Genomic DNA, 25854 nt, shown 5'->3' with positions numbered 1-25854 from the left:
GGGCAGCGCCCCAACCCCCTGATCCGCCCTGCTCTGTGTTTGACAGGGGGCGGTGCCCCAACTCCCCTATCGGCCCTATTCTGTGAGTGACAGGGGGGAGCTCCTCAACCCCCTGATCGGCCCTGTTCTGTGTGTGACAGGGGGGTGCTCCCCAACCTCCTGATGGGCCCTGCTCTTTGCGTGACAGCGGGGAGCTCCCCAACTCCCTGATTGACCCTGCTCTGTGCGTGACAGGGTACGGAGCCCCAACCCCGCTGATGGGCCCTGCTCTGTGAGTGACAGGGGGCAGTGCCCCAACCCCCTCATTTGCCCTGCTCTGTGCGTGACAGGGGGTGGCACTGCAACCTCCCCATCGACCCTGCCTTGAGTGTGACAGGGGGCAGTGCCTCAACCCCCCAATCGGCCCTACCCTGAGCGTGACTGAGGGTGGCATCGCAACCTCCCAATCCGCCCTGCTCTGTGCATGACAGGGGGCAACGCCCCAACTCCCCAATCAGCCCTGCTCTTAGCCCGACCAGGGGCTGCACCTAGGGATTGGGCCTGCCCTCTGCCACCCAGGAGCAGACCTAAGCCAGCAGGTCGTTATCTCCTGAGGGGTCCCAGACTGCGAGAGGGCACAGGCTGGGCTGAGGGCCCCCCCCCCCCCCCCGAGTGCACAAATTTTTGTGCACCGGGCCTCTAATGTATATATAATTGGTGCTGTTGATTTCTAATTTGGAAGTGCTCATCTTCATTATCAGAGTGATACTACCCATACAAAAACAATTGACTTAATTAAAAGATGAGCTTCTAGAGAGAAAAGCAGAGGGCAAGATAAGGAATTTTGAAGAACCACCATCATTGAGGATAAGGGAAGGAAAGGCAAGAAAGCAAAACAACGAGGGTGAATAAAGTACAGAAAAGAGCAACAAGAGAAAGAAAAGAGCCCAGAAAGTACCATGTCATAGAAACCAAGATAACAAGAAGTTTAAAAAAAGAAAGAGATTCTCAAGATACAAATGGTGCAGTTAAGTTCAGGAGATTTGTGTATTATAAGGCAGAGAAGGATACTGGTGACATTCAAGAGAGAAGTTTCAATGTAGTCATGAGGATGAAAATCAGACTGCAAGGGTTAAAGGAAGTGGTAGATAGATAAGAAGTTGGATCAGATTTAAGTACTAAAAATAAGAAAGCTTGTGTCCTACTTGGAAAACAAATACTTTTTAAAAATATATATTTTATTGATTTTTTTACAGAGAGGAAGGGAGAGGGATAGAGAGTTAGAAACATCGATGAGAGAGAAACATCGATCAGCTGCCTCCTGCACACTCAATACTGGGGATGTGCCCGCAAACAAGGTACATGCCCTTGACCGGAATCGAACCTGGGAACTTTCAGTCCACAGGCCGACGCTCTATCCACTGAGCCAAACCGGTTAGGGCACATACCTTCTTATTTTCCAACTAGGGCCCAGGTGCACGAATTCATGCAGGATCGGGCCGAAAACAGCTCTCAGACATCCTCTGAGGGTTCCTAGATTGTGAGAGGGTACAGGCCAGGCCAAGGAACCCCACCAGTGCATGACTGGAGCCAGGAAGTTTGACCAGCCAGGTAGGGACCACAGGAGGGCTCCAGGGCGTGTCTGGCCCACCTCCCTCAGTCCTGTTTGGCCGGATCCCAGCAGCAAACTAATCTACTGGTTGGAGCATTTGCCCCCTGGTGATCAGTGCACATCATAGCGACTGGTCGACCGTCTGCCCCCTGGTGGTCAGTGCATGTCAGAGAGAGCATATATTATGCTTTGATTGGATGAACGGATGACCGAATGCTTATCATATTGAGCTTTTATTATATAGGACTAGTGGCCCAGTGCATGAAATTTGTGCATGGGGGGGGGGGTGTCCCTCAGCTTGGCCTGCACTCTCTCCAATCTGGGACCCCTCTAAGGAGGTCCTACTGCCGGTTTAGAGGGATCGGGCCTAAACTGGCAGTTGGACATCCCTCTCACAATCCGGGACTGCTGGCTCCTAACCACTCACCTGCCTGCCTGCCTGATTGCCCCTAACCACTCTGCCTTCTGGCCTGCTCGCTCCCAACTGCCCCCCACCGCTGGCCTGCTCACCCCCAAATGCCTCCCTGTGAGCCTGATCACCCCCAACTGCCCCCCATGCCAGTGTGCTCGCCCCCAACTGACCCCCCTGCCGGCCTGCTCGCCCCCAACTGCCCTCCCTGCTGGCCTGCTTGTCCCCAACTGCCCCCCTGCTGGCCTGCTCACTCCAAATTTCTCCCCCCCACACTGTCCTGATCACCTCCAACTGACCCCCCTGCTGGTCTGCTTACCCCCAACAGCCCCGCCTCCCATCAGCCTGATCACCCACAACTGCCATCCCATCCTGGCCTGATCACCCACAACTGCCCTCCCCTCTTGGCCTCCAATTGCCTCGACCTCGGCCCTGGCACCATGGCTTTGTCCAGAAGAACATCTGGAAGGTCCCCTGGAAGATTTCACAGTCTAATTAGTATATTACCCTTTTATTAGTATAGATAGAGGCCTGGTGTTTGGGTGGGGGCTGGCTGCTTTGCCCTGAAGGGTGTCCCAGATCAGGGTGGGGGTCCTGCTGGGGTGCCTGGCCAGCCTGGGTGAGGGACTGATGGCTGTTTTCAGGCTGGCCAAGCCCCCCAGCGGGGACCCTCACCCCATGGGGGTGTGGCCAGCCTGGGTGAGGGGATGAGGGCCATTTTCAGGCTGCCCACAGCCCTTTCAGGGTAGGGGTGTCCCGCTGGGGTGCCTGGCCAGCCTGGGTGAGGGGCTGATGGCCGTTTTCAGGCTGGCCATGCCCCCTGGTGACCCAAGCTCCCGGCCTCTCCTTTTTTTCTTTCAGCGCCTCCTTGAGCAGAGGCCAGGGCGGGCTGGAAGTCGGTATCTGGGATTTATTTATTTTCTATAATTAAAACTTTGTAGCCTTGAGTAGATCCCAGGGCCAGCCAGGGCAGGCAGAAAGCTTGGCTTCCTCCATTGCCGGGGGCAACCCAAGCCTCCTGCTCGCTCCAGCTCTGTGGCCGCCACCATCTTAGTTGTGTTAATTTGCATACTTGCTCCTGATTGGCTGGTGGGTGTAACAGAGTGGCAGAGTGATGGTTATTTTGCATGTTTCTCTTTTATTAGTGTAGATAATAAGGGAAAATAGATTGAGAACCTGAAGTATTAACCCTGGATCCAATGTATTTATAGAGGCTTCTATACAAATTGCTAATGTAACACAAAAGGTGTATGAATCCACAGATTATTGTTCCTCATCACACTTTGGTCAGTGCCATCCCTGATATGTAGCATTCACAATGGGGAGCTCTAACCCAGGAATTTCCAGGACTTTGATTAGTACAGAAGGGCATTGCCCTCAGTCTGCTTGCCAATCCAAGGCCATTTATCTTGTTTCTATTTGAGAAGCTGCTACCATAGTCCTAGAGACAACTACAGACCATTTGTTTAGTTTGATGACATAATCAGTTTGGGCTGCTAAAACAAATTACCATAGAATGGGTGGCTTAAACAACAGACATTTATTTTTCACAGTTCTAGAAGCTGGGAGGTCCAGATATGACACTGGTGAGGACCCATTCCTGGTTTGCAGATAGCTGTATTATTATATCCTTACATGGCAGAAAGCAGGAAGAAAGCCAGCTCTCTGTCTCTTCTTATAAAAGCACAAATCCCATTCATGGAGACTCCATTGCTCTGACCTAATTACCTCCCAAAGGTCCCAACTCCTAATACTATCACATTGGGGGTTCAGATTTCAACATATGAATTGGGGAGGGAGCACAAACATTCAATCCGTAGCACTTGGCAACATGAGTGAGAGTGTCTGGGGCTTTAAGGAGGGTTGCTGATGCTCTTAAAAGAGTCTTAGGGATACAGCAGGAGTTGTCACACTTGAAGGTGATGGATGTCTGCAGAGCATTAAATAAGAAAGTTGTCACTTTGTCAATGTGTTTCCCTGTGAGAGGTACCTGTTTCCAAATGGTGATCATTTGCTAACTCGTGACAATCCTTAGCTATTTGCTCTGAGGCTATGGGTGTAGATTTGATAAAACAAGGAATATCTTTGTCTTAATTTTTTTGTGTACATACATCTTTTTCCAGCTATGGCCAGCAAATGCACTTAGAAGACAGGTCCTCCTATCTTTTTATCTCTGCCTTTCAGAGATAAAACCTATATGCTTCTTTAAAGCAGACCCACATTAGATCAATAGTTTAGTGGATTTATTCTAGTTCCCACCTCTGATAATTTCCTGTTCTTAACCTTTGTATTTTTCTCTGTGGTTCTCCTGAGAGCAGGCCTCCCCTTGCTTCCATATCTCTCACCTGGCAAATGAATTCTTTGTTGTTTTATTTTATGTTTTCAATTCATCTTCTCTACTGACCATCCTAAATCTGCTCTCCCTGGAAACACTCTCAATGATATCTCTGTCCTTCAGGGTCCAAAATAGGCTGAGGGGCAAGGAACAATTAAACACAGAACAAAGGTGTTTCATTACATTTGTGTTTGGGGCTATAATGGAAACAGCAAGCATATCAGTCCTGTCTGTGCATGTGCACACTGAGAATTATAAACCAAATGAGCAACAACAATCATTACACTAAAAATGCTATAAATTAGTATCAGAAATAAGTGAACATAAGTATAAGAGCATATTTGTTCTACCCTTGGAAAAAAATTTCATCTGTACCATGTGATCTCTTTAAAATGTTATATATATATATGAAAGAACATTTCATGTCAAGGAACAGATCAAGGAACCTGTGATATCAGTAGTAAAGATGCTATTAAATGTTCTGAGAATATTTGAAAAGTTAAAAGCTTTTCAGATTCCTCTATAATGTCATTGGTTAGAATTGTGTAGGCTTTGTTATTGGCCATACCCAAGCATTGTTTAGAATATTAATTATCTCCAAAATTTGTCAATGTCACTTAATTGATGGGATGCCCCAGTTTGTCCAGGAAGGCCAAGAGGAAGTGGGGTGGGGGTGGGGGGCTTCACAGGACACTGCTGCCCAGACCACATGGCTTTAGGGAAAGATTAATATCCTTGGTCTGGCCAAAGAAAGAAATGCAATTTTTATAGTTCTTTGTCTCTTTCACACTCACACATACTCAAAAGACCCGCTACCGTGCATGTGCCTTTTATTCTCCTTTTGAAAAGCTACATAATGAAGGAAGATTTATCCATTTTAAAATGCTGTCTGTGCACAAAGAGAAACCTGCTTGCGTCCTTCTGGCATATAACACTGCTCTTTCTTCGAGCCTTGCAAAGCCTGCACGAGCCCAATTTGCCCTTATACTACCCGGCCTTGGGGTGGGGGTGGGGGGCAGCTGGTGTGTGCAATCTGTTAGCTATTCTATGGCCTAATGAGGCAAGAGAATGAAGGTTCCCCATGTGGGATGTTCTTCTCCACATCTGAGGCACGGAGGAGGCTCTTTGCGGATTCCAGCAGGTCTGAAACTGTCTCGTGAGCCAGCCAAGCTTCTCTGGCTACAAGAGTGACATACCAGTCAGTCATTGACATGAAGTGACTATGTCAAAGGCTTGGCATCCCCCCTGAACCAGTATGTAAAATCTGTGCTTATTCCCAAGGCCAGACTCACCCAAGCCAAACTGACCTTCCCCAGAGCCTGCTTGAGTTTGCTATGGGTTGACCCCCTGTGGATTGAGAACTGCTGAGAAAGAGACACAAAGAGAAAGAGTTGGCTGAAGGGAAAGGTGAAAGCAGCTGGGGAGCAAACTGGGGCTGCAGCTAAGGATTGCTCTCCCAGGGCCTTCAAAGAAAGCTTTAGAACTAATATTGAAGAGTCAGAGAGCTGTGCTTTGTGGAAATGAGGGCTGAATGTGTGCAGAGCAGCTGGTACAAAAGCAAAGAGTAGAGCAGCACCCATGGCTGTTACTGAAGAGACTCGTATGCAAATGTCAGCCACACCTGCATGCACAATGGAAAGGGTGGAGATGGCGGCAGCATCTTGTTTATTACTACACGTGAACATTAGCCTTTCTGATAGGATGGAATTAGCAAAGATCTCTAATATGGTGGTGTACAGTGTTGGTGTTGGGGTGTGTGAGAGTGTGAGTGTGTGTATGTGTGTTTTCCTAGATGCAAACAATTGCTGTTGCACATTCTTCAGGGCAGCATTAATAAATCAAATAGTTTTAAACAGAAAAATACTATCAGTCGGCAGAGAGTCTGAAAAACATATTAAAATGATGAAGGAGCTCGTGGCTGCATTGAGCCACACTGGGAGCTGTAAATACAGAGAGTAGAGGCAATGAGTTAAGAGTGGTTGCTCAAGTACAGCCTCCTAAATGGCAATCTTCCCAAGCAGGAAGGCAGAGTCGACTTGTGCCTGCTCCCAGGAGTCTTGCACGCTACCTGCTTTACCAAAGGCTGTGCAAATCAGTGTGCACACTTGCATAAAGCTGATTCTCCTAAGACAGATTCGCAAATTTGAGTGTGCAAAAGACCATATGGGATCTTACTCAAATGCAGATTCTGAGCCCTGCCCACCCCTCTCTCTCCCACCACCAGAGATCTTATTCAGTGTATGTGTGATGGGACTCAGAAATGTGAATTTTTAAAGCTCCTCAAAAGTCTGAAAATTACTGCTCTAGCTAATACAGAGGCTGACACTGGATGAAATTAAATGATAAAGGTTTTCTTCAGAGACTGTACTGTTTGTTTTCTTCCCTTGAGGATACTCTACTTATTGCCAAGTCTCATAGATCATCCATAGATAAAAAGTGGTCCTGGATATTCACTGTTGGTGGACATTTACATCTTAGATTAAATTTAACATGCTACCTATCTTAGGAGTATTTGTATTTTAAATATGTTGCTTATTTCAGAATGGGAGGTTGTGCTGTTGGGTAAAGGACATTCTCACAGCAACTGAGAGATGGCTTCTTCCTGTTGTCCCCATATATCATAACGTATCTGGCAGAGCCTATAGCTAAGCTAGGCTACAGATGTATGTATCATCTTATTGAGATTATTCCACTACCAATGGAATTCACTATATCCTGCGGTCTTAGTCCATTCAGGTTGCTATAATAAAAATATTGCAGACTGGGTGTTTTAAACAACAAACATTTATCTTCCACAGTTCTGTAGGCTGGAAATCCAAGATTTTAGTGCCAACAGATTCAGTATCTGGTGACAGACTGCTTCTGATTCAGGGATGGCTGTCTTCTTATTGTTTACTAGAGGCCCATTGCAGAAAGATTCCTGTAAGAATAGGGCTTCCTGAGATGGGAGCGAAGCAGAGAAGGGAGCGAAGCCTGCAGCAGGCTTCGCTCCCTTCTCCAATGCCTTGCTCCCTCCTGTCTCTACCACCTCGGCTCCCTTCCGTCTCTGCTGCCTCGCTCCATTCCATGTCTGCTGCCTCAGCTCCACTCCCATCTCCGTTCCCTTCTCCACCATTTTTCTCCCTTCTGCAGCACTTGGCTTCCTTCTACACTGTCTTCAGTCTTCACTCCGGGTTGGGTCGCACACAGGACGCCCAGATGGCAGCCAGGCGGGCCGGTGGATCGCTGCTGTCCCGCCCAACCGCCCTGGGTCAAGTCACACACAGGAGGCTTGGATGGCAGCCAGGCGGGCCGGCGGATGGCGCTGTCCTGCCCCAGTGCCCCAGGTTGCAGATAGCAGGCCCAGATGGTGGTGGGGCAGGTGGCGGATGGTGCTGTCCCACCCTGCCTGCAGTATGCAAATTTAATGGCCATCTTTGTTGGGTTAATTTGCATACTCTTCTGATTGGCTGATGGGTGTAGTGAAGGTATGGTCAATTAGCATCTTTGTCTTTTATGAGTGTAGATTTACATGGTAAAAGGGACCACAGAGCTCTCTGGGGTCTATTCATGGCAGTTCTACCCTCATGACAAATCACCTCCCAAAGTTCCCATCCCTAATATCATCACAGTGGAGATTAGGTTTCAACATTTGAATTTTGAGGGAGACACAAACATTCAGCCTATGGCACCTCCAAAGTCAGACTTCTATCACCACCAGTTAAGGTCAATGCCCAGGAGGGCAGAAGGAGCTTCTGTCCCATAGTCCAACCTGGGTTTTGATAATATCCTCAGTCACATCACCTGAGCTGTGTTAGAGCCTACCTAGAGCTTGATGAAGCTGGCTCTAGAAATGGGAGGCTTATCCATGGGTCAACCGCAAGATGCCCTCTCCCTTCTCTAATCAAACAACTCTGTTCACCCTAATCATTGCTGGACACAGAAATCACAATTAATGTTGATGCATAAAGCAAGACTGATTATAGGGAACAAGCACACACAAAGGGATCCATTAAAGTAGTCAGATCCCTCTCTATGGAAACACTTGTATATTTGCCTCTGCATTAGGCAGGGGGTTGGCTTGGCCCGTGGAGAAACTGGCCTCCATAAAATGATATCACATTGATTTGCCACCTACCCAGTTCTGGGCCGCATGTGAAGCCTGCTTTTTTTTCCAAATAAAAGTATGCTTTTATCTCCACAGCCACCAAGGAAAAGCAATAAGAAGTAATTAACACCTTTCCTATTTTGTCTTCATTTGTTTAAAATCTAATTAGATTCAAGTGGAAGGGAGCCTTGCTATTGTGGTCAATCTCACTGTGCTTTAGAACAGCTTGGCAATTGAAGTAGGTAAGGAGGCCAGTAAAATAAAATGACCTTTACAAGCTTATCTAAGTGTGCAAAGGAAAATATTTGTTGAGAAAGTCAATAGTGGTTACCACAGCCAAGTAAAAATGTCCTCAATACTTCTGAGGTGATAAAAATTATGCTTCTTTTGTTGTTTACAAGAAAGGAAATGCAAATGATCATTATACTGTATAATAGTTAATATTTATTGAGTACATAATATGTGACAGGCACTGTTTTAAAAGTTTATATGAATGATCTCTTTTAATTTTCATAAATATGCAATGGATATGTTACTTTTAGCATTCTCATTTTACAGATGAGAAAATAATTGGTGAATTTTCTTTTTTGGAGTGGGTCATTCCATTGATTTGTAAGAAGAAGTTAATAGAGTTCACCAGGGCTCAATTGTCCTTTATAAAGTAACTGAGGCCAAAAAAAAATATTTTTTTGAGAATTCAATAGCTTAAATAACAACTAATGAAAAGTAGAGTAAGGACCCAAAACACTGTTATGTTGATGCCAAAACTCACATTTTTAGGGATTGTGATATATCATCTGTTATGTTGTTTCATGACTTGGATAAATCAACAGTTAGGGACATTATAGTTTATATGTTAAGAGCATATATGGATCATTTTTTAAAAAGTCTCTTACCACATATATTTGGGGTAACTATCATTAAATAAATTAATGACTGTTGTATGTATATCTTTGAAGTGGAAATTTTGTTTAAGTTGAGGCATTTGAGGGAATTAATAAACTATAATTTGATTAGCTATTGGTGAAAAATGTGAATCATTGTTTCAAGGAGTTAGAAGCCACATTAATCATCTCGCAGGACCTGGATCCAATGCATGAATTCCATCTGCAACATTCTAGTGGAAAATCCTAGTAGCTCAGGCAAGAGGCACTCCTCTGCCTATTAATGCTTCAAGATCCAAAACAAGAGGTAATACCTGCATGAGGGTTACCCTGATGGATATGTTAGAACTCCTTTTTATATTTTTAATCAGAATATAGTTTTACATAGAGATAGTCTTTTAATGTTTTTCTTTTTTCTTTAAAGCTCTATCTACTATCTATCTATCTATCTATCTATCTATCTATCTATCTATCATCTATCTATCTAAAAGCCCAGTGACTGGAATGGTGGAAGGATCAGAACAACCGGTGGCTATGATGGGCACTGCAGCAGCCAACCAGCCTGATCCAGGCCCCAATCAGCCCTCAACACCCTGACTGGGGGCAGGGCTGGCCCCCCCTCCTCATCGACCCCCAACACCCTGATCTGGGGCGAGGCCACCCTGCCAACCGCCTGCGGCCTCCCCATTGGCCCCCCACCTCGATCAGGCTGGCTGGCCAACCGCCTGGGGCTCTTCCTCCCTCCCCCTCTCCCCTGCTGGCCTGGCCAGACCCCACCCATGCATGAATTCGTGCACCAGGCCTCTAGTTGAGATATAATTGACATATAACATTGTGTAAGTTTAGGTGTACAATATGATTTGATAAATATATATTTTGTGATCATTAGATGAACAATATTAGAATTGAATAATTATAGCAATATACTGTATAAAAGTTATGCAAATGTGATCTCTATATCTGTCTCAAAATATCTTATCATACTATACTTACCCTTCTTCTTGTGATGATGTGAGATTACACAATGCCTACATGATGAGATAACCTGATGTCATGCAATGGAAAACTTATGAATTGTTTACTTCTGGAATTTACCATTTAATATTTTTGGACCACAGTTTATTGCAGCTAACTGAAACTGTGGAAAGCAAAACCACAGATAAGGAGGGACGACTGTATACAATGTAGTATTGACTACAGTCATCATGTTGAACATTTACTTGATTCCCCAGATGGCTGGGCTCTATGTTCAAGTGGGAATACCAGACAGGCTCCATGATCAGAGAGGGCTGCTGACTATGTTCCATGGTCAGGTGAGGCCAGGAATTGGGCTCTGCAATCACCTCCAGTTGGATGGGGTTGCAAGCTGTGCTCCCTAGCAAGGTGGTACCACTGGTGATTCCACAATTGGACCAGGGCTACAGACTGTGTCCCACAATTACTCCTTGTTTGGTAGTACCTCAGACTGTGCTCCCTGACTAGATAGTGCTGCCAGCTATGCTCTGCATTCAGGTGTGGCCACAGGTGTGCCCTAAAGTTGGATGAGGACACAGCCTGGGATTCACTGTTAGGTAGGCTGTTGGCTGTGCTTCACCATTGGCTGAGGATGCTGGCTGGCCTCTGTGTTTGGGCAGGGCCACCACTTGGTAACAGGTATGTATATATTTATATACATACATGAAGACTATACTATTCTTAAACTCCTGTCTTTACATTTTAGTTCTACATATAAATAAAACTCCTCAGATATTCAATATTCATGTATATGAATATATCATGTATTTATTCTATATTTATATTTTATATTTTCTGGTATTTTTCATTCCCTCCTGCTTTTCTTCGTTGTGATAATCTTTCTACCTAATGAATTCTATTTAGATTTTCTTTTATTACAGGCCTATTGAATAAAAGTTTTCTCAGTTTTTGTCTTAAATATTCAACCAATTCTAAAGGATATTTTTGCAGAACATGTAATTCTAGATTGGCAGTTATTTTCATTCAGCACTTTAACGATACTATTACATTGGCATCTGGCTTCTATTGTGTTTATAAAGAAGTTAGCTAACATTCTGATTTTATTTTCTTTGAAGGTAATGTGACTGATTTCTCTGCATGCTTGTAAAATTATTTTCTTTTCTGTTTTGTTTTCTTTACCAAATTTATTGTGATGTGTCCATAATTACATTTTCCCTACTTTGAGTTTTCTAAATTCTTGAATTTGGGGGTTGATAAATTTTGTTAATTTTGAAAATGTTTAATTATTATCTTATCAAATACTACTGTTGTCACCTTCTCCTTTTAGGACTCCTCTTATACATATGTTACATACTATATATTTTTAAGTATATTCTTATTTTTTAGCTCTGTTCTGCTCTATCCATTTTTCTCCCTCTGTGTATGTTTTGATTCTTCCTATTGACCTGCTTTGAATGAACTAATTATGTTCTATTGTATCCACACAGTTTCAGGTATTATTATTATTTTTGTTTGTTTTAGTTCTCTAATGATTGTGGGTGTTTTTTTTATTGATATCCTTTATCTATTTGATCCTCTTCTCTAATTTCTTTAATATGTTATTTATAGTTAATTAAAATACATTGGCTGCTAATTATGTTAATGCGATCATCTATTTTCTGCCTCTTCTCTTATTTATTGGTTATATTATCTTACCTCTTCACAGGTCTATTAATTTTTAATTGTATGCCAGATATAATGAAGAGGAGAATCAAACCATTTTATCTTTTATCATAGAGTGTTTCCTAGATGTTTAAGCAAATACAGTGAGAGTATGATCACTTCGATTCAATTAGAAATTCATTTGGGGCAAAACTATTGCATTATTTGTAATATTCAGTCCTTTTCTGATTTCCACTGCTCCGAGGACATGTCTCCAGATTTTTTATTAGACCTGGTGTGACTCTATCTTCTGAGTCCCAGAACAGTAACTGTTCCATCTCTGCTCTTTATAAGTTTCAATCAATATACTCAGCCCCCAAACAAATGTCTTGAATTGCTAACAGGTAATGTTCTTGATGTAAATTCTCTGACTGGTAGATTTTAATTCCTAAACACCAAGGAACTGGATATATTCCTTTGCATTTTATAAGCTTTTAGCTTAGCTCCCATGCAGCTTCAGAACGTGTTTGAGGGAAAGAATTGTTTGAGTCCCCCCCAAGTTTCTAAATTCCCATACCAGCCCATTCAACTGCCAAAATCTCTGGTGGTTACTCTTACCACAGCAGAGTCCTGCTGCTTGAGTAAGACTGGTTCTTGGGTCAGGGTCAAAACTGGCATATGACTCAGGTTGTAAAATAGCTGAAGGCAGTCAACTTACTTCTCCCCTCTTGAGAGTATGGTTTATCTCATCTCTGTTACTTCCACCTATCTCTCATGAACTCAGAAACAAGAAATTTATAATTTATCTGTCCATTTCTAGCTGTTGCAGTGGGAGCATTATTTTGCCAGCCTCTACTGTATCCTAATCAGAAGCAGAAGTCTATTATATCCTATCAAGCAGTAGAAAAACCCAAGTTAAGGATCTTTTGGTTACAAGTAGCAAGCAACCCAATGCAAACTGGCTTAAGAAAAGGAATTTATTGTTTCACCTAATTGAAAAGTTCACGTGTAAGGCTGGCTTCAGATACAGGCTACCTTGGAATTTTAAAAATATATATCAATGGCTGCAGTCAGTTATGAGCTCTTTCCTGACTTAGTCATCACCCAAATTAAATGGCCAGAGAGTGGGAGATGCATGGTTCCTCAGAGCAAAATCTGCATCATATTACTAGAGGAAAACTGAATAGATCACAATAGGGCAGTAAGCGCAAATGCTGACTATGCCTGACCAGTACAGCCATCATCCATCTCTTTATCTTCTCAATTATCATAGTTTCTAGCAGCCATTTCTTTAAGCACTGAAATGTATTATTTTGTCTTGTGTATTGCTCAGGGTAAGCTGAAACTTTGTTCTTGATACTCTTTTAGTATCCAAAGCACGAAAATTCATGCTGGGCTGCTAATAGATACTTAACAAATACCCATGGCGTAGTTGGTCCTGTGGTAGGTTACCTGACTGCTTTCACACTGCAACTCAACAACTAGAAAAGGGTTAGTTTCTCAGTTTTTAACTCTAATTCTTTGCAAATATGTGCTGTCAGAAGAAAACACTTTAAAATCAGCCATGAGTTATTGTTGTATAATTTATGCAGTATTCTTTTGACAAAAAACTAAACAAGGAAATGGGCTAGAGTGCCTAGCAAATCCCTGAGCCACTTCACTGATTTGCAATAATGGTTCAGCATGCCCTCATTTGCTGTGACATCGCATATCCCATTTTCCACCTTCCAGACAGGCAATTATGGGGAGACTGCAGTGCTTCTCTCCAAGAGACTAGACTGTGGGCTGAATGGAGCGATGTCAGAAAGGCAGCCCCATTTCCTCCCAACTACTTGATGTGTCCCAACAAAAGAAATGGCTTTGATTTTTTTCTTTTACCTGCTTGCTGCCAAAAATCTCATAAAAAAGTCTATAATTTGAGCCTGAGCTTGAAACGAGGAACTGACTAACACAGTCGGTAGAGGGTTGGAATTAGCAGACCATGCATTTTCAGTATGTGTGCAGACCCATGGTGGCTGTGTTGACTAAACAGAAAGCCCTAAAGGAACTAATAAATTAGAGCAAATGCATAATGTGCTGATACAGAGCATAGTCATTGGAGTCAGAATCCTAGGGCTGCTGCTGGGTGGCGTTGGACCGCAGATTCCTAACTTTTTTTTTAAATCCTCACCTGAGGATATGTTTTTAATTGATTTGAGAGAGAGAAAGAGAGAGAGAGAGAGAAACATCAATGTGAGAAACATTAATTGGTGGTCTCTCATATGTGCCCCAACAAGAATCAAACCCGCAACCTATGTATGTGCCCTGACTGGAAATCAAACCTGCAGCCTTTTGGTGTCCAGGATGATGTTCCAACCTACTGAACCACACTGTCAGGGCTCAGATTCCTAATCTGTGTCATTGAGCCACTGTGATTAATTGGATAATGCATGTGAAATACATAGCATAATGCCAGATATAACCAATAATAAATAGTTATTACTGATTTTTTTTAATTGTGCAGGAAACATTAGAGAAGCACCACCAACTATTTATCACCATGGTAATGAGCTAGTGTGGGAATGGCCATAGGTAAGTGCAGAAAAAGTTTAAGAATTAGGCTGTTTTAAAGTCTTTGTATATATTTTTTCTGCACTTTAAAATGTCCAACCAAATTGTTTTTAGTGTCTGCAGCCCAAAGTGCAGAGACCATTATTACAAGTTAACACCATTAATCATGACGGGGGGGAAAATTAGGTGTACTTTCATTTCTATGAGTACCCGTGTTGTTCAGGACTTAGATGCCAAATCCTTGTTAGACTGAAGCATACAAACTCTTATATTAAATGTATTTATTTCCAAAAAATAATTAGGAAGAAGCTATGTGAATAATTTGTATTTTACCTATTTATTTAACCTATATCAATTTTTAATGTGTAACTCACCCTAGATTGAAAGCAATTAGTATGCAAGTTCTACCCCTGTTCACACTCCAGTGGAGGAGAAAGAAAAGAGAATATATTACCACAATAAGAGAAATACACACAGATTGTAAGAAAAGTATGGAATCTGAGTCTTAAATGATCGAGGTGAGCCACACGGACTGGTCAAGGAGTGAGGGTTTGGGCATGACCCAAGTTACAGAAGCAAGAAATAGCTCAGCATGGCAGGAAACTAAAAACCATTTGATGTTGCTCATACATAAAGTTCAAAGTAGTAAGTGGCAAAGGAATGCTGGAGAAGTAGACAAGGGCAAAATAGTGAATGCCTTTGTTCCATTTTAAGGACTTCAGGCCTTTTTTCTGTACATAGTGGGGAGCCAATGATGGGTCTTGAACCAACAATTGACATGGTCAGATTTCACATATTAGGTCGGTTAATGAGTGGAGGAAGACATCAAGGCTATGGCTAGAGGTAACAAGCCAGTTATGAAGCTGTTCCAATAATCCAGGCTAGACCCGAGGGCTGAATGCAGACAATGGGAGCTGACAGACTAGAGAGTAGGCCAAGTTATGTGCAGGGAAGATGAAACTTTCAACTTTTCCAAAATAACTGGTTTAAAAAAACTGAGGAAATATCTAAAAATTAGAAAAAGTTTTTAAATTTTTTTGGGAATTTTTTTCCCCCTTATTGATTAAGGTATCACAAATGTGTCCTTATCCCCTCATTGTCCCCCCATCCCCCCACTCATACCTCCCCCCCGTGTCTGTGTCCATTGGTTATGCTTATATGCATGCATACAAGTCCTTTGGTTGCTCTCTCCTCCTTAGCCTCACCCTCCCTGCCTTCCCTCTGAGATAAAGTTTTTTTTAAAAGTAAGATATCAATGAATCTACATAACATGTATCGTGAGGTAATTAAGTTATGCTAGCCTCACATTTTACCAGATACCCAAGCTCTAGGAATTTCCTGGCCTTTGTCCCATCTCCCTTTTCATCTGGGAAAGATGGAGTAGCACTACAGCTGGCACTGGGGGCTTCCGCAGCAGCCTCCACTTTTCTCCTTATCAGCACTGCGGAGTCACGTCTTCAGGCCTTTGTTTCTGGGGCCACTCCCATACATCTTCTGTCTCCTACAACTGACGGTCAGGGGCCTGGTCTTCAATGAGAAAGCTGCTGTCTTATCTGCTCCCAACATCTTTTCTTGAACTTTAGACCATTATTTTTCATCTCTATATTTACTTCCAGCATCCATTCTGATACTTTCTTCAAAATAGAACTTCTTTGAACCAGAGTTCTTTGAACCTTGACCAATATCTTTTCATTCTTCATTGTTTGAGAGCGGCATAGTGAGTGGTGCGGAGGCAGGTTATACTCCTCAGTGACAGCTGTTTTGTTCACCTGTGGTTCTAAACCAGCATTCCACAACCTATGCCCCACAGGCCAAATCTGGCTCACTATTTTAATAAAGTTTTATTGGCATACAGCCACACATATTCATTCAGGTATTTTCTTCAACTGCATGTGTGCTACAGTGGCAGAGTTGAGTAGTTGTGCCATGTGAGAATTGAGATCCCTAAAATATTTACTATATAGGTCTTTACAGAGAAAGTTTGTTGACCCCTTTTCTAAACCATTATCAAGACCTATTTTCCTCTGGTAGTCACATTTATTCTGTAGTAAACCCCCGTATGCATAGAGCCTTTGGAACTCTACCCAGCTCCCCACCTCCACTAATATGTTCCAACCTTAGTGCTTATTTCCTCTCTGAGGACAGTCTTCAGCTTTACCAACTCCCCCTCTCTCTCCATAGTCCACACTAGTGACCATGTGAGATTCTACTAATAAATTCTACAAAATTTCCACAGAAAATTGCTTCTTATACATGGTATCAATTTTTAAAATTTGCCCTGCTGGTATTTGGAAGAATACTGAGTGGTTAGAGTTCTATAACTAATTTATGTTGCTAACCATTTATTTGCAAACTAGAGGCCCAGTGCCCAGGATTCATGCACTGGTGGGGGGGCATGGCCTGCAGGGATCGGCCTGCTGTGGGAATACAGCTCATCCCAGTCCGTCGAGCGGCACTCCCACTGTGGGAGCGCACTGACCACCAGGGGGCAGCTCCTGCATTGAGCGCATGCCCCCTGGTGGTCAGTGCGTGTCATAACCACTGGTTGACCGGTAGTTCTGGTTGTTCCGCCATTTGTTCTCTGGGCTTTTATTATATAGATTATTAATTCAACATAAGCCTATCAAGTCTATAAATGATACCATGCATCCTGCTACAGATGCAGGATCTTTTTAAAAAAACAAATGTATAGCACATTCCTGTTCCTGTTTTAAATGAATGGCATTTGAAAGATAGTCAGAATGACAAGTAATACAACATGATAAGTGCTAATCAGGGCAAGAAAAATGGCTATTGAAGAACAGAGGAGGGGATAATTACATTGTCCTGCAAAAGAGACATGCATGACGACTTTAGAAATAGGAGATTATTTCAGTTGAACTTTGAAGATCAAATTTGCCAAGAAGTGAAATGCATGTCAGACAGATATGGATAGAGTAAGACAAAGCACATTTTAGAAATGGCAAATAATCTGGGTGCCTAGAATACATATTGAGCATATTGCTCAGTAACAAGAGATAAGACAAAGATGGTTGTAAACATTTAGTTGGCATGTGCATTGAAAGTCATCAGAGAGATCTTAAGGAAAAGAGTGTGCTGAATCCCAGAAACTTCAGCTCTGTGACCTGGGAAATGTTGTGGGTACTGTTTCTATGAGTGTTCTTAGTTTCCTCATTCATAGAAGATCCTAACAGTACCTCTCTCTTGCAGCTGTTGTAAGGACTAAATAAGTTAATGTATGCAAAGTACTTAAAAAGTGCCAGACTCATAGTAGGAAGTTTTTTAAAAAATATATATCTTTTATTGTCTCCAAGAATGAATATATTTGTGACCCTTCTGCATTTGGAAGATCCACCATTTCCCTACTCCTGAGTCACCCGGCACAGTGCACAACAGCATCTGTGATCTGTCTCGAGAACTGTTCCAGTCAGTATCCAGTGCCAGAGTAAGAGCTGTGTTGGCTACACATACAACAGAGTGCTGAGAGCCCAGTGTGTGTGATGACAAATTATGGGCAGAACCAGCTATTAATCACCCATGCCAAACAAAGAGAAGGCTGTCTACAAGTTTCTGCAAGGTGAACTCTTACTCCATTATCGAAACCAGCAATTTTCAACCATTTTCATTTCATGGCACACATAAACTAATCACTGAAATTTTGTTGCTGACCAAAAAACATATTTTTTTCCAATCTGACAAAAAAAATAGGTATAATCTTGATTCATTCACACTGGACGGCTATTGTGTTGGCTGTTGTCATTTTTTTTATTTAAATTTCACAATCTACGAGAAAAGAGATCAGTGCCCCTGACTATAGTCAAGTATTGCCTTTTTTTAAAATCTTGCGGCACACCTGTCCTTTTTTTTTTTTTGCTTTCTTTAGAATTTCCTTCTGGGACACTTTTTTGAAAGAAATCTTACTCATCAGATTTGTTATAGTTTTTAGAAAGCTTTCTCCTCTGATGTTCTTTGTATGCAACTACCTCTGAACATCCCAGAGCCCTGAAGTTCTAGGGATTGTCAGCAGAGCAAATTGATTTCCTTTATTGTATGAAACTTGACCTTTATTTTCCTAAATTATATTGGTATTTGATGTGGTTTTCCATTTTCAAAACACCAATACATACAAAGAAACTATCAGTGTCTGAAATGCTAAAAGCTAATTCAGGGAATTAACTGCCTAGAGGCTAACTTGGAAATAGCTGTCTTTGTTTACCCACTGCAATTCCTACAACTCAGAAGTGATCTCATCCTATTGCTCATCTAAGTCATAGTCCTGGGAGCAGATTCCTAAAATGATTAAACCTCAAAATAATTCTGCTTTGGCCCAGAACATTTGCATTGGCCCAGGTAAGCACTCTAGGACACTCCCCTTTCTGCTCTTCCTCTGGGCAATCTGCTCTACTCAGGCAGACCGCAACTCCCAAGTGCCACCTGCTTATCTTCCAAGGATCCTCAGTATGCCCCCTCCTCTGGATTTCACTGAATTTAAGTAATTTGTTCTTAAATTAAAATGAGAAGTGAAATAATTTCTTTGACTGGATTCTTAACTTGATAGTGTTAATATGGACTAGGCTTTGGTTAACTTTTTATGCAAAAAAAGCATCAAGATCCATAGATGCAGGACAAATTATAAAAAAGTGCGTATTCCAAGAAATGCAACCGATAAACCTAGCTGTGTATGTATAAATGACCCATGTTGATATAAAGTATATTTCTAAATAGAGTCCAATTATTTTACTGATGTGACACAGGTGAGATGGATTTGCAACAGCACTGTTTTGCTCATTCACTTAATGATTTTCTCATTTACTTATTTGCTAAATCAATATCTGAGGAAAGCCATTCCATCAATGTATTCTTTGCTTTCTCCTCTGTATTTCCATAGCTCTTTGCAAGTTACTTATAATACTATTTATTTTGAATAGGTAAACCCGAAATATCTCTAATCTTAAGAAAATAATATGTCCACTACTGTTTTATGATGATAAGATTTATGTGCAATTATTTTTACTGAAGCGTTATTTATACTAAAAAATGCAAAACAATTTAATTATTCAGCAAAATAGTTAAGTAAATGATGGCACTTGTGTACAATCAGATACCATAAAGCCATCTCAGTGCTCATGGGGAATTTTAAGGAGGGCAAAATATTTGTTTTATATCAGTAGTAGAAAAATTATATAAAAAACTGTATTACTATTCCTAATAAAATTTTTAAGTTATATCTAAATATTCATGATTAAAATGTGTTGATGTGTTAATAATGATCATTTCTGAATTAGAAAATGAAGAATATTTTTTGTTACTTTCTTTTTATATGTTGTATAGTAAACACACATGACTTTTATAATCATAAAACAAAACCACAGAGGTATTTGAGATATTTCTTTTCTTTTTTTTTTTTTTTTTTTTTTTTTTAGTAAGCCCATTATGTTTGTCATACAGTACTGCACTATAAAACAATCAGAAGGTATTTAAAATACTGGCTCTCAGAGAGCTCACAATAATATAGTGGGTACTAAAGAAATAAGATAAAAATAGCAATACAAAAGAGAATGAAAATTGAAACTGATAATTTGTTTACTATAGGCTACTACCATTGAAACAGTTAAGAAATGTAAATTTAGTGAGGACTCGGGAGCTGGAAATAATACATGGAGGCAGACATAGATGGATTTGAATAGGTGGACAAAGGGAGAGACAAAGGAACCCACAAACACGTGGAGACAGTCTGTATTTTGCCATTTGTTTTAGGATAGAGGAGGGTTTATATTAAATAGTCAGTGTCCAGTTAGAAAAACAGAGACCATTCTACTTATTTATTTAAACAGAAACGGATATAATATAGAGAATTAGGAGCATATATAGAAAAGTCTGGACAGGGTCAGAAACTCCTATCCAGAGGTTAAAAACCTACAGAAAACCAATAACACGTCATAGTTCCTCCACATCTGTGGCAGGTGAGTAGCAAATGAAAACAGAGGTCATTACCAAACTCAACTCTGTGAAACCTATAGTCTACTGTCAGAAAAAGAATAAAATGGCTTTTGCCTCTTTTCTTCTTTCCAAATCTTACACATCTACTAGGCTCAAGGTCAATCTATCCAAAACATTAGAGACAATGTTGTCCAGAAAATGTAGTTCCCAGGCGTGGAGCCTCTGCCATGTAGGATAAAGCAGAGAAGAGCAGAGAATGCACGCTCCCCAGATATTTACCACAGATAGTGAAAATAAAGCTTCAAAAGCCAGGGTGAAGAGGTTAGCCTTAAAAAAGGAAGAGGGTTCCTTAAGCAGATGAAAAAAATACTTGAGTTAGTTAAGAAAATGTGTATTACTGTGGCAAGTGTGCTCTGAGCTGCTTCATCACAGCAGAGTACTGTACCATGAAAAACACCAGCAACCTCCATGAAGCGAAGGGAAATCAGAAGTGGAGTCAAAATTGGTTGGGATCAGAGGTAAGGGCCATGTGCCCACATCTCACTAAGCACACAGCCACCTTCCCCTTTTTAACAAGTTAATATTCTCAAACAATTAGTTCAATAAAAGAAACATGAAATCCAACTGGTTTTTAAACTATTATTCTGATTATACCACGTAGACCCAATTTACAGCTTCTATGGTCAAGTCTGGTCAAATAAGAAATGTCACATTCATACACACTAGTCCTTCCCAATGATGTTTTCACTCAAATTCTATCTGCATAACTTCGCATATCTAATTTTCAACATTTCTCCCTAAGTGGTTTAGGGAAATTATATTTTATATCTCTAAAGCATTATGAGTAGAATGATTTTTATATAAATTCCCACTTGCTGAAAGATAACTTCTTCTTAGAAACAAAGACATTTCAAATGGAAAAAAAAAAGAAGAGAGAGGAAGGAAGGAAGGGAGGGAGGGAGGGAGGGAGGGAGGGAGGGAGGAAGGAAGGAAGGAAGGAAGGAAGGAAGGAAGGAAGGAAGGAAGGAAGGAAGGAAGGAAGAAAGAAATTGAGACCATTAATCTCTCCTCACTTGTGAGTGTGGGTTGAGCGAGGAAACTATAAGGGAGAAAGTCATTTTCAACAATTTACCCTATTCTCCCACTCTCTTTCCTGTCTTAACAACCCACTGTTCTGTAAATCCTTTGGATGCAGATGGTATGCTTTATGTTTCCCTGTGCTACTGACCTCAGACACTTGCTTATAGCTCTTGTTAGATGAATAAATCTATTCTAATAGCCTCCACATCACTGCTGCTCTACCACAGGTCTGCATGAGGCTTGAAATGATGGAAGCCTAGCATTTTATTGTTATAAGCTATTCGATATGAGCATTAAAGGAGAAGGACGTGGATGAGAAAAGGGGGCAGAAAAAGGGCAAGGGAAGAAGGAAGCATGATCAAAGGAAAATAAGTGTGATATGAAACTTTTAGCAAGGCTAAACAATATCTTGAACAAAAGAATTATAATAAGAGCTGAGATGAACCATGCATTAGGGCAAAATGAAATCATATATGGTCTCGACTAGACTCCAATAAAAAAAAGATCTGCGTTTAACATATCCATACTTAGAAAACAAGGCTGAGACTATAAAAATGTGTAGGTAGGCTCTCCTAAAGTATGATTTTGAAGACGTCATGCATCATGACAAATCTCTTGAGTGGAGGTAAATAGAAAATTCTATTAAAAAAAAGTCATGGTAAATTGATAGTGGTCTCTGTGACCTATAATTTCCTAAATCAACTGATTTTTATTAAAATGTTCATATTATTATCATTAATAATCATCATGTTATTATCTACTGAGCTCAACTACCAGGAGCTATAATGAAAGCAGGCACTTCTGCTACTGTTCGGAGAAATCCTTTCAAGTCTATTTTCCTTGGATCAGCTTTCAACATAAATTTTGTTCCTTCTAGAGAAATTCTGTACAATGTCTGCAAGCTCATAAAATAAGAAAGCATTTTTTCATTAAGGAAGTGGGGCACTGCATATTTATGCACAATGCCCCCATGTAAATCAGGAACCACAAAACTAAAGGCATTAAAAAATCCAGGTCCTTCTGCAGAATTCTCTGGTTGGTGCATTTTTATGTGAAGAAAAGTTAAAGCTGAGATGCAGTGCTTTTTGCCTTAATAAAGATCTGGGGCCAGAAAGAACTGCCACCACATTTTCCTTCCAAAATTACATTTCTCTTATAAATATCCCTGGAAAACAACCTTAAGAATCCAATAAACCCTGAATCACTTTACAGTGACCTTATTTCTGCTTGAATGTTCTCATCAGCATCCTGGAGGAAAAATGGAAGCTGTGATCTTTTGATGAGCCATGCAGATGAAACCTGAGATTCTGAAACTTCTAAACTGGAAACAGGGCTCTGGTGTCCAGGATCCCACAAAATGCCTGCCTGTGTGCTCTTCTACTCTGTTCCTTTTTGGTCATCTCCACAGGCGTGAAAGAATTTTGGTGGTAATACTATCATTAAACAGCAGGTTTAAATGTGCCAGGAGGGGTTTTTACCCCCTTTTTCTGACCCTCCCCTCCCCAACTTTCCACCCCATGGCAGCAGCTTTGCAAAGCCCGCCTTTATCGTCCACTCACTCGGTGTGTATTTTTATCTGATTGGGAATGACATACCCGCAGAGGCTTTGCTTTTATCCTCGCCTATATTTCAAGGCTTGTTTCCCCCTCAGTCCTGACACCAGCAATCCTTTGTGGTTTTTCTTGGACCTCAAAGGCTTAATGGTCCAATACAGAACTTGAATCTTTGGAAATATATTTCAACCACCTATAACAGCAGCTTCAGAGAAGTCCAGGGAGCAGCTACTCAGAAGAGCAAAAGTGGTGCCTGAGGCTAAATGTTCCAGGGAGGTTTTTGTCTTTAAAATCAAGTGAATATATTAAAAGATTGCTTTCAAACCTGCGGCACTTCCCCATATAGCTTAGGGAGGTTTCTAGATTCGCTGGGGATAAGAAGATGAAACCAAGTTTAAAAGTTAATTAGTTAGCTCTCTTCCTGGCCGTTTGGTGGCCACTTCCCTGGGAGGAGGGGGAAGGGAAAAGTAGAATGGGGGGTGGGGGGTGCTCATATAAAACTACTTATTTGGTAACATTAAATGCCTAGTTATCTCACAGGAGCACACACATAACTGCAACAAATGCAGGTAAACAGTTATGATGAAAGGAAACATTCTATTATTCTCATTAAGAATCTTATTTGATACATTTTTAAAACTTCAAATGAATTACACTATTATTGAATCCTTTGAGGATATTTTTGCTCATTTATTTGTCATGGATTATCTCTTAGGGAAGGCTTCACATGAGAGGGAGTGAGAGTTAAAGGAGAGAAAAAAATAACACTTATATGTGCCCCAAACTGTTCTTTACCCTTTTTAAAGATTAACTTATTAAATCCCCAATAACACTGTTATTTCCATTTTACATATGAGGAAACTAAGGTACAGAAAGGCAAATAACTTGCCCAAGACAACCTAGCTAGTCAGTGACAGAGCCAGGATTGCAAACCAGGAAATCTGACCTCAAAATCTCAGCTAGACTTTTGACATCAAGGTTCTATTTCTAAGGCCTTCTGAGACTAAACACACACACACACACACACACACACTCACACAGTCTCCAAACACACACATGACAGAAGTCAGCTTCTGAATCATGCTGTGTTTGATGCAGGTTGCTAGAGAAACTCTGCTCCTTGTGCTCACTCAGGGACCCAGGCTGATGGAGGTTTCACCTCAACAGGTGCTTCCACCAAAACCACTCCAGTGGGAAGAGAAGAGGGTAAGCCACACCATGGCTCTTACATTAGACAGTGTAAGTCATATGGCCACATCCAACCTGAAGAAAATCGAGAAACACAATTCTACTGTTTGCTACGGTAGAGATGGGGGGGGGGGTGTTAACCAGATATGTTGGATGAACAGCACTAATGACTGACTACCAGCACACATCTTTGAGACCCACCAGGTTCCTTATCTCAACAGTTCTTCTCTACTAGGTGTACCAGTTAATAATGCAAATTTTTTTTCAATAGATGGAGTTACACATATGTTGATATACTAGTATATCTTTCTTCCTTTTAACTGGGAAATTATTTTTAAGTCTCCAGGGGAACTCCCATATTCTTTCAGCTTTTGACTCTCTAATGCATGATACTCATTGACAATATTATTGTCCATGTTACCTTAAAGCTAAAGAATTTATGAACATATAATCCAGAAAAAATTAAAATCAGTGAGCTTTCTGCTCTACCTTTCTTCCCTATGCCAACATGTATAGGCTCTTATTTGTGTGAAAGGGAGGAGTAACATAAGTTAACATTTCAAAAACATTGCTCTATCCCAATGCTACTATATGATGATACAATTTAAGAATTCAGAGGTTGGTGTAATAATTTCTTTACTTTCCCAGTCAAATAACCTTTTAGTCATTAAATTCAATCTCAGCTGGGGATTTATGAATTGCCACTTCTTCCTAGTCTTTCTCCCTCTCCAGTCTTCATGTACACTCTCTGCTCCCAATCTCTCACTAGCATCACTGCCAGCGTTTGACATTCAATTCTGAGGAGCAAGCGCAGGCCCTTTAGGTCTTGGACATCACTGATGAAGTCTTTAGCAACTTCCCAGTGAAATTTGCTATGGCAGAAAACAAGCATTTGTCATGTTAATAGTGACTATCTTCAGAATGTCCATACACTATTATCCATGTCATATAAACTATGGCATCCTTTTCCTCCATATGACCAAGAGACCTCTCTCAGGAGAGATGAGGGAACAATAGCCTGCATTCTACCATTGTTGTATGAAAGTACTTGGCATGCACCAGATACATGATAAATTATCCCAGATACATGGTAACCCCCCCCCACACACACACACATTATTGGTCTTATCCCTCTAACACTAGGACCTTTCTGACTCATGAATTAAGTAACTGAAACATGGGTACTATCTAACTCTAATATCTTAGTATTATTGCTTAGGTCAGTAATTTTTAAGTATGAGAATTCTTTTCAAAATAAAAATATAGTTGGAAAAGGGACAAAGATGGCAAATAAGCATATAAAAAGATGCTCCACACCATGTATCATCAGAGAATTTCAAATTATTAACAACAAGGAGATCCCACTATTAGAATAGCCAAAACCTGAAACACTGACAACAATGATGGCGAGGATATTCAGCAACAGGAACTCTCATTCATCCCTATTGGGAATGCAAAATGGTACAGCCACTTGAAAGATAGTTTGGCAGATTCTAACAAAACTAAACACACTTTTTCTATAATATCCAGCAACTGCATTCTTGGTATTTCCAAAGGAATGAAAATGTGTATCTACACAAACCCCTGTTATAAACACAGATATTTATAGCAGCTTTATTCA

The sequence above is a fragment of the Myotis myotis genome, unplaced genomic scaffold (genome assembly GCF_014108235.1).
Source record: "Myotis myotis isolate mMyoMyo1 unplaced genomic scaffold, mMyoMyo1.p scaffold_m19_p_5, whole genome shotgun sequence".
Classification (NCBI taxonomy): Eukaryota; Metazoa; Chordata; class Mammalia; order Chiroptera; family Vespertilionidae; genus Myotis; species Myotis myotis.
Note: the sequence above shows the minus strand (reverse complement) of the source record.